Below are 9,518 nucleotides of genomic sequence, written 5' to 3'. Positions count from 1 at the left end.
CCCTCTTCCTCTCCCCTGTCTGCTCCAAGACACAGGAGCGCCGATACTTGGCGCCGGTGCCAGGAGACCTCACCGATAAGGCCGATCACCGCCTCGATCCGTGTGACCACTGCCGCAACGTCGCCGCCAGCCTCCGCTCGCACCGCCATGTTCCTAGGCAGGCAACCGCGCCGCCACCTCGCACCGCGCCTCTCCCGCGTAGAGGTCGAGGCAGTGACCACCGCTCATCTCGCCCCCAGGCCGAGGCAGAGGCCGATGCCCACTCCGCTCCCTGCCGAGGTAGAGAAGCCCTGACCCGGCGCTGTCGAGGGTGTGCACGCACAACCCAGTTCGGGAGGCCGAAGATCTGGCGGACACACGTTATGCTGCCTTGTCGAGCAGTGGCGAGACCTGACGTGTCCTAGCTGCGTTCGGCCTCGACTCCGAACTAGAACAACCATGGCATCGCAGCCTCGCCGGGCCCTCGGTCACGACATCATCCTCAACCTCCGGTGCTTGGCTAAGGCGCGCGACGGTGGCCGCCGGGCATTTCTTCAGTCGGCCTGTGTGCTGCACGCCAACTGCTCGATGAAATACTAAATAGAGGAGTGTTACACTAACAAATGGGGCATGTGCAGCAAAACGATTCAATGTAATGGTGTGAGAATTTTGTGCCACGTCAGCCTGATTGGCAAGTCACATCTGTCATAATCTCACTCTTTTGCGGAAAAAAACTTTCAATCTATTCATCTTCAATCAACGCACCAGAACAGCAACCACCACAGATGAAGAGTGTAGATCAAAAGGATCCAACATGAAGACACACGAACGAAGACGAACAACGAACATATCCCAGCAAATCCACCAAAGACAGATCCGTCGGAGACACACCTCAACACGCCCACCGATGATGCTAGACGCATCATTAGAACGGGAGCTAGGCGGGAGACCTTTATTCCATCTTCAGGGAGGCGCCGCCGTCTTGCCTTCCTGAGCAGGACACAAACCCTAATAAAGCTCGAAAAAAGATCTAAAATCAGAGCCCTCCCACCGGCAAGGAGTGAGATCCACTTCGCCTCCATGGCCCTAAGGCCACCGGAGACGGGACGGACCGACGCAGACGCCGGCGGAAGGCAGAGTACCCTAACTTTTTGGAGGCGGCGGCCGGCTAGTTCAAGAGGCCAAGACCAGCTATGTGGTCTCAGTATGCTGTCATAATCTCACTTAACAGAGGCAGATCCGCCGATCAATGACTTTTACAAAACGATTACACAAGATATGGTATTGTCTACAAAAGAAATATAATATACCGTCTTATGCAAATCTAGCCTTTAAACTGATGATTTTCTGCAATTTACTCTCGCCGCGGTGAAGCAGGTCGCAGTAACATGGCTTCCGCGCGGTTGTTGCCTCGTAGCCACTACTCCGGCTCTTGCGAAACAGCACGCCGGTGTCGTCACCAATCTGGTCCTCACCCGCAGCACTGAATGTACGTAGGGTATTGCTCAGGCTCTCATTTTCTCCTAACCAGTAACCCAGTGACTGAGTCTAATACGAAATTTCCACAAACAAGTACGGCGTACCTACCGGCAAGTCGTGTGGTGACAACAAAGACATCCTATTCAGGTACTACTCATGTAGTATTAAGTTGAAACTTGAATACTTTGACCATCAGTATCGTTTCAAACATGTAGATCAGAAACTTGGGAATCACGTGCATGGATTTTTCTGATTACGTGTTTCGCGAAATTGCACTTCCCCTTTCGCGCCTTCTCGACAAGTTGGAGCCTTTCTCATCTTCATTTTCACTCAATTCTAGGCAATGACTACTCTTTCAGTGGTGGATGCAATGTGATGTGGGCGGCCGGTGGACTCGGCAGTGAGGACGCTTAGCGTCATTATCCCTCTTGGGGGCATTATCGTGGATCTTAGGTGTTTTAGAACGTAGTGTGACATTCTAACCAGTTCCTTCTATGCTCTCTTTTGGTAGCGTTGTCGCGTGCGTCTTGCCTGATATGATTATCCTGAGATCGACATTGTATGAGCGCAACCTCATCACCTTGTATTGTTTGGCCTCGTACTTGTTTGGTTGCTGCTTTATAGTATATAAAATGAGGTGAAAGCCTGTTTCGATGAATAACCACTCTTTTAGTGAGTGAGTACTTAATGAGATGGAGTTAGTAATGGCATAACTCCTTGACATGACTAACGGTGACCAAGGTTTTAAATTTCGTAAAAAACAAAACAATTTCAGGCCCCATAATATAAGAACGTCCACTATAATTATTAAATTTATTTAAATCAATGTAGTACTAAACTGATAGGCGAGTGCTTAATGGGCCATCTTAGATTCTTTCACCATCGATCTCAACAAGAAGAAGCAGACTGGATAAGACTAATCCCAGTGGAGAGTAACTTAGAGTAGTAACATGCATATGTTACTAGTCCATGTTACTACCTCTATAATGGGGAGTAACATATGTATGGTTTTATGCAATACCTCATTTATTACCTTGTAGACTCATCTTGTCTTGATATGTGTGATGTTACTCATAGTATGAGTAACTTGTTATGTTACTCAAATCATCTCTCTTCTCTTTAAATCATTGCCACATAAGCAAATTTGATGAGTTGAACCTTATGTTACTGCCGAAGTTATTCCCACCGTGGGTAGTCTAAGGCTGGTCATAGTGGGGAGTAACTTATACTAGTGTCATGCATATGATACTAGTCTAAATTACTACCTCCATAGTGTAAAGTACATAGCAGTAGTGTCATAGATGGCTTCATTTATTAGCTTGTAGACTCATCCTTTCTCGGGAAGTGCTATGTTACAGTAACATACTACCTCCGTCTCGGTGTATAAGTCATTCCCGTAGTTCTAGGTCAGCAATTTAACTATCTAAATATGTATTATATGTGACAAAAATATATATTTAGAAACTACATCATCCGTGTAGAAATCTAGTGTTATACTTTTCATGACATATAACACATATTTAATTCTTCAAATCGATGACCTAGAACTACGCGAATGACTTATACACCGAGACGGAGGGAGTATTATGTTACTCTAAACACCTCTCTCCTCATTAACTACATGCCACATAAGCAAAAAAATCGACTGCGTTATGTTACTACCTAAGTTACTCCCACTATGACTAGGCTAAGAGCATCAACAGTCGCGACCTGCAAATCCGGGCCCTCAAACGCCAACGGACGCGCCTGAGCACTCCTCAAATCCTGTCGTCCACATCCTTATATCTAATATCCGGTCCCTCATATGCATACTAACATGCAACGTAGATAAAAACAACGTAGATCATCAGACAAATATAGAATTGGACACAGGAATGCACATTCCGACCACCAAAAAAATCTCCATCATTCACATAATTCACATAAACGACTTACGAATTTAAACTAGATTACTAAATCTTGAAATTGAAGAAGGAGACAACGGAGAATCGCCATTTCCTCGTCGGCCCTTTGCCCTTCCAGCCACCGGAGCAGCTGTAGGCGTCAGCAGTAGGTGGCGGATTGTCCGACGAGGAGCCATGGTTGTCATTGTCGGAGGAGGTGTTAGAGAGGAGGACGAGCCCTTTTAGCCATCGGACCTCCCCGTCCTGCTGCGGCTTGAGCTTTGCGAGCCGAGACGCCTCCGCCGTTGTAGGCGTCGGCAACAGGTGGCTGATCGTCCGAGTCCTCCGACGAAGAGCCGTGGTCATCGTTGTCGGAGGAGGTGTCAGAGAGGATGGCGAGCCCTTTTAGCCATCGGACCTCCCTGTCTTGTTGCCGCTTGAGCTTCACGAACCGAGCCGCCTCCGCCGCCTCGCGCTCGGACTGCTCAATGGCAATCCGGAGCGCCTTGGTGTTCTTTCGGCGGAGCCGCCGCGCGTCCATCTCCGCGGTCGTAAGCTACCGGCAATAGAACCATTCGAGGAGCCGAGTGTCCTCGTCGGGCTTCGCCTCCATCCCAGAGTCGGAGCGGCTACCGGAGCTCGACAATGCGCCAGTTTTGATCGGAGTCGGTACAGGGAACGGAGAGGACGGAGCCAGAGTGGAGAGTTAGTGAGCTAAGGGTTTCAGAGTGATGAGCCGGACGGGGTTTTTTGTTGGACAACTGTGAGGTCGGTGGGCCAGGCTTGTCAGGTGGGCGCGCCCGGGCATGCTCGGGCCACCCCATCATATTTGGAGTGCCGGCCAGCTCGAGCGTTTGAGACCCGTTTGAAACATTTGTCTGAATAAAAATCGTGACCGATCGGTGACCGAACGGTCGTCCACGCGTTTGACACCGGTTTGGAACGCCTGGCTGAAGTCGCTCTAACGCAACTCCAACACGTATGCTCTTCTGTGGACGAAAGACATGCCGTGTCATATGGCCGTTGACCGGCCGACGACCTATACCGTGCATGCAGTTATCATCGCGTCAGTCGTGTCTTGCCGTCGCCCATAAATAGGCCAGCCACGGCTCAATCCCGCTCACCACCGTTGCTCGCTAGCCCTTCTTTCCTGTTCGTCTCGATAGCCAGTTACTACGTACGTAGACCTACCTACCATTGCGTGGCCATGGGCTTGCCTGCAACTGCAAGCACCGGCAGTGCGCAGCTCATCCTCCTCCTCCTCTTCCTCCTCGCTTCCTTGCACCTCTCTGGAGCTATATATACCGCTCCAGCTCCAGCCGCAGTCGCCTCACCCTTCTCCTTCAGCTTCGACTTCACCAACGCATCCAGCTACCGCCTAGATAACCTCAAACTCGAGGGCGACGCCGCCATACCTTTGGGCCGCGGCATGGTCGATGTCACCTGCAACTCATGGGGAAAGGACCCCACAAGTTGCAAGGGACGGGTGTCGTACGGCCACCCGGTGCCGTTCTACGACGCCACCACCGGCGAGGTGGCCAGCTTCCAAACGCGCTTCACATTCACCATCAATACCACCAAGAACAAGGGCGATGGCATGGCCTTCTTTCTCGCATATTACCCGTCGGAATTGCCGCCCAACTCAACTGGCGGCCACCTCGGCCTCATCTCCCAAGGCGACCAGGAGAGGGGGGCCGCATTGGGTAACCAGCAGTTCGTCGCCGTGCCGTGGAGTTTGACACCCACAACAACGGGTGGGACCCCCCAAACACCGCCGCCGACCACATCGGGATTGACATCAACTCTGTTCGCTCGGAGAACACGAGCTTTCCCCGCTTCAGCCTCAACGGCTCCATGACGGCCACCGTCGCGTTTGACAACACCACCCGGATGCTAGCCGCCGACCTGCAGTTACTCGACAATCAAAGTTACCAGCCCGTTCAGGTCAGCTGGCGGTTACCGGATCCGGTCACCGCCTTGCTCCCTGCTCAAGTGTCAGTGGGGTTTTCTGCGGCCACCGGGTTAGGCATGGAGCTGCATCAGTTACTCTCCTGGTCCTTCAACTCGTCACTTGCTCCGCCAACCAAGGGTATTGTTATTACTAAACATCTTTTGAAAAATATGCTGCTACTAGCATATACTCCCTTCTCTCATAAATGGATAAAATACGGATACAAATCAATGTTTTAAATAGCGGGCTATAAAAAATAGCGACGGGCCTCCAAATCAGCTATAGCGGGCTAAGCAGGCTATAACGGGCTATTTGTGAAGGTGATCATTTAGCGACATCCTGCTAAAAAGGCTATAGCGGACTATAGTGAAGCTATAGCCGGCTATTTAAAACTATGATAAAAATGGATGCTACAACTAGCATATCCCCGCAGCAAAGGTGTTTATTAACTACACTACCTTTATTTTTGCACCTTCAGTTTAGATAACAAGTAACTTGGACACGTGAGTGAATTAGTCTTATTATTCCAAATTGCTACAGAGCGCACATGCATTTTTGCATGTTCGGGCGCACTCAAAGACGAGGGGTCTTTTTTTTGGGGATAAGTTTCAATCTATTCATCGTTTTTAAGGCACAGTATAAAGAAACAGTAGAAATAAAAATTACATTCTGATCCGTAGACCATCTAGCGACAATTACAAGCACTGAAGCGAGCCGAAGACGTGCCCCGTCATATGCCACTAGTCACGGCGACACCTGCACAAGACTCTCGACGGCATGGAGCCGCCAAGATGCACGATCCGTACCCTGCTTTGCTGGTGCTACTCTGAGTATTCACGTATTATCTCGAGTCGGTGGTCCAGCCGGTGATCCATAGCCCATGCTTAAATAGGTTGTGATTTGATCCCTAGGAATGCAATGTATCTATGTGTATTTTTGTCCTAGCCGTTGCTTACATAGTCTTGGGACGAGACCATGAGGTAAAAGCGATTGGCTTTTCGGTGCAGCTTAACACTGGTAATAGCTTTCCGGGCACTCGGTAAAAACATTTGGCTTTTACGTAAATATTGATCGGGTTTCATATTATCAAGCCCAGACTTTTTTTTTGCACGAAAAACTTTCAATCTATTCATCTTCAGTCATGGTAGTACAACGAACACTAGAAATAATAAAATTACATCCAGATCCGTAGACCACCTAGCGACGACTACAAGCACTGAAGTGAGCCGAAGGCGCGCCGCTGTCATCGCTCCTCCCTCGCCGAAGCTGGGCAAACCTTGTTGTAATAGACAGTCAGGAAGTCGTCGTGCTAAGGCCCCGTAGAACCAACGCACCAGAACGGCAACCGCCGCAGATGAAGAGTGTAGATCAAAAGGATCCAACCTGAAAACACACGAACGAAGACGAACGACGAACAGATCCGAGCAAATCCATCAAAGGCAGATCCGCCGGAGACACAACTCCACACGCCCACCGATGATGCAAGACGCATCACCGGAACGGGGGCTAGGCGGGAAGACCTTTATTCCATTTTCAGGAAGCCGCCACCGTCTCGCCTTCCTGAGCAGGACACAAACCCTAACAAAGCTCGAAAAAAGATCTTAAAACGGAGCCCTCCCACCGGCAAGGGCCGAGATCCACTCCGCCTCCATGGCCATAGGGCCACCGGAGACGGGATGGACCAGCACCGGCGCCGGTGGGAGGCAGAAAGCTAGGGTTCTTGAGGCGGCTGCTAGACCTCATATGCATAATTGCATTTGTAATGTTCCTCATCACGAGGCCGTCGAAAGTAGACCCGCATGGAATGTTTGAAAATCAACTTACCATGACAAAAAAAAAGCATGTGTTTAGTATAAACAAGTTTTTTCCTCACAACCGGGTAGGTACGTAGATGGGCTGGTATGAATGGTGTGGCCTAAAAACAAGTTTTACTGTTTAAAGAATATTTTAATACAATTTTAAGACTTGCCCTAAGTATTTTTTAAAAGAGAACTTGCGTGACAAAAAGTAAGTTATAAGAAACTAGTGCATACCCTATAAACAATGAGAAAGCAATTTTAATGATATGGAATGTTTTACCCCTCAATAATGTATAATAAATGATTGGCTTACCGTTGTGGTAGAAAATTGATCCGAGCTAGAAAAAGCATGCTTGTTCAACAAACCTGCTTTTCATGACTCAAAGTTGATATCTAAGAATATCCATCAGAACATCCCTGTGCAAGATTTAGTATCGAATATCTAATCGTGAGGAACACAACAGTGAAAACCGACTTTGGGTTGGACAAAATGCATTTATGAAGGTTAGAAACTGTTTTGCAAGTTAGTGATGTCATATATATATATGGTTTAATGCTGATTTTCTTTGTAGTACGGTATGTCTGCACTCGTGAACTGAAAAAGCGCATGAGCGTTCCCTAGCAGCATCATTTATAAATTACTAGCAATTATTTTGTGTATTCATACAAATCGTGACATGAAGGCAGCAATTGTTGGAGGGTCAATTGGAGGAGTTGTGATGGTTGTGGTGTGGTGTATCATCTCATGTTTCAAGTGGATAGGGACAACAAGCCATGACTTTGTTGCCCGAAGTGGCGGAGCTAGACAATTCGAGTACCGTGTTCTAGCTTCTGCAACAGACAACTTCTCTGAGGAGAGGGTTATTGGGAGAGGTAACTTTGGAGTAGTCTACAGGGGTATGTTCTCCAACAAATTATCATCAGGTGCACCCTCCACCGGATCAGATGGTCCATCCTATGGGGATGAGGTGGCTGTAAAGAAGATATTGAAAGAGACAAGGGGGGGAAATCTGGACTTCTTCACTGAGATGAACACCATTAGCGAAGCCAAGCACAAGAATCTCGTCAAGCTGAAAGGTTGGTGTTGCAAGGAAAACAACCGGAGCCTGCTTGATTTTATGTGCTGGTGCTGCAGAAAGAAGAAGGATGACGAGCTCTTCCTTGTCTATGAATTGGTGCCTAACGGCAATCTACACCATCACCTTTGCGAGAGTACGCAAGCAATACTATGGGCAACAAGGTATACTAAGATTTTTTCGGACCTTACATTATTTATTTTTGCGAGGATTAATGAATCGATTACATACTATTATTAATATTCATTGGATTCATTAATGTGTCTGTCTGGCTTTCAGGTACCAAATTGTGAAAGACATTGGCTCTGCTCTTGTTTACCTCCATCATGACAGTGCCCCATACATTTTGCACAGAGATATCAAACCAGGCAACATACTCCTGGACAACAACTTTAACGCCAAGCTTGCCGATTTCGGGCTATCAAGGATAGGCAACCAGGACAATGTGACATTGATGACATATGCTCTAGGAACGGAAGCGTACATGGCTCCAGAATGCAAGAAAGATGGGAAAGTCAAATTCCACCCGAGATCTGACGTATACAGCTTTGGAATCGTCCTACTAGACATTGTATGCACAGGGAAGTCAAGGGAGCAAGTGTGGGAGCTATATCAAGGAGGCAATGTCTTGGATGCTATAGATGAAAGGTTGTGTAGGGACGACTCTGACTTGACACAGATGCAGATGCATCGTGTGGCTGTCTTGGGACTCTGGTGTTCTCTTCTTGAAAGTGCCAAAAGGCCTACCATTCAGAAAGCAATGGAGGTCCTGGCACGTGATGAGCCATTTCCCGACCTTAACTACTCGGTGAACACTTCGGTGCCCTCAGCGCATCATGGAACAGACACCAGTAGCTCTGACGAGCAGGCACTTGTACCAGATAACAGCTAGACCTCTCGGTGAGCTGCATGCATGACTTTTGGGGTGGTTATGTTTGTGGATATGAACTATTTCATTATATGTGTATGTATACATGGAGATAGTCAGCTCTCAACGTTCCTCAGTACGACATGGAGCGCATGCTTCTTACACATCTTGGTGGTAAATAATGTTGCTTCTTTCATCTATTATTGTAGTATGCATCATGCTGGCCTTTGTGGATCAACATGCATGTCAATGGCCCTCTAAAAAATGCAAGTCAATGGAAAATTTAATCTACACTCGGTAGGTTTTTCTCCTTATGACCGAACACTTGGCACACCATTGCATTTGAATCACGCGGTCACAATTTGATAGGAGCAGAGGTGCAGCCATACAAGCACTCTTCAATTGTACCACAAGGCCTAAGATTTTTTTGAACACCTAATTACATCTGTATGTTTGCTCCAGTTTATAAGGAAAACTAGATCG

At 47.9% G+C, this 9,518-nt stretch overlaps 1 pseudogene; it reads left to right on the top strand.

Annotated features, from left to right (window-relative positions):
- Positions 1-4,489: 4,489 nt before the first annotated feature.
- Positions 4,490-9,059, top strand: LOC123048194 (L-type lectin-domain containing receptor kinase IX.1-like; annotated as a pseudogene).
- Positions 9,060-9,518: the final 459 nt, after the last annotated feature.

Source organism: Triticum aestivum, chromosome 2D (assembly GCF_018294505.1).
Source record: "Triticum aestivum cultivar Chinese Spring chromosome 2D, IWGSC CS RefSeq v2.1, whole genome shotgun sequence".
NCBI classification, from domain to species: Eukaryota; Viridiplantae; Streptophyta; class Magnoliopsida; order Poales; family Poaceae; genus Triticum; species Triticum aestivum.
This window is presented reverse-complemented; position numbering and strand designations above follow the sequence as displayed.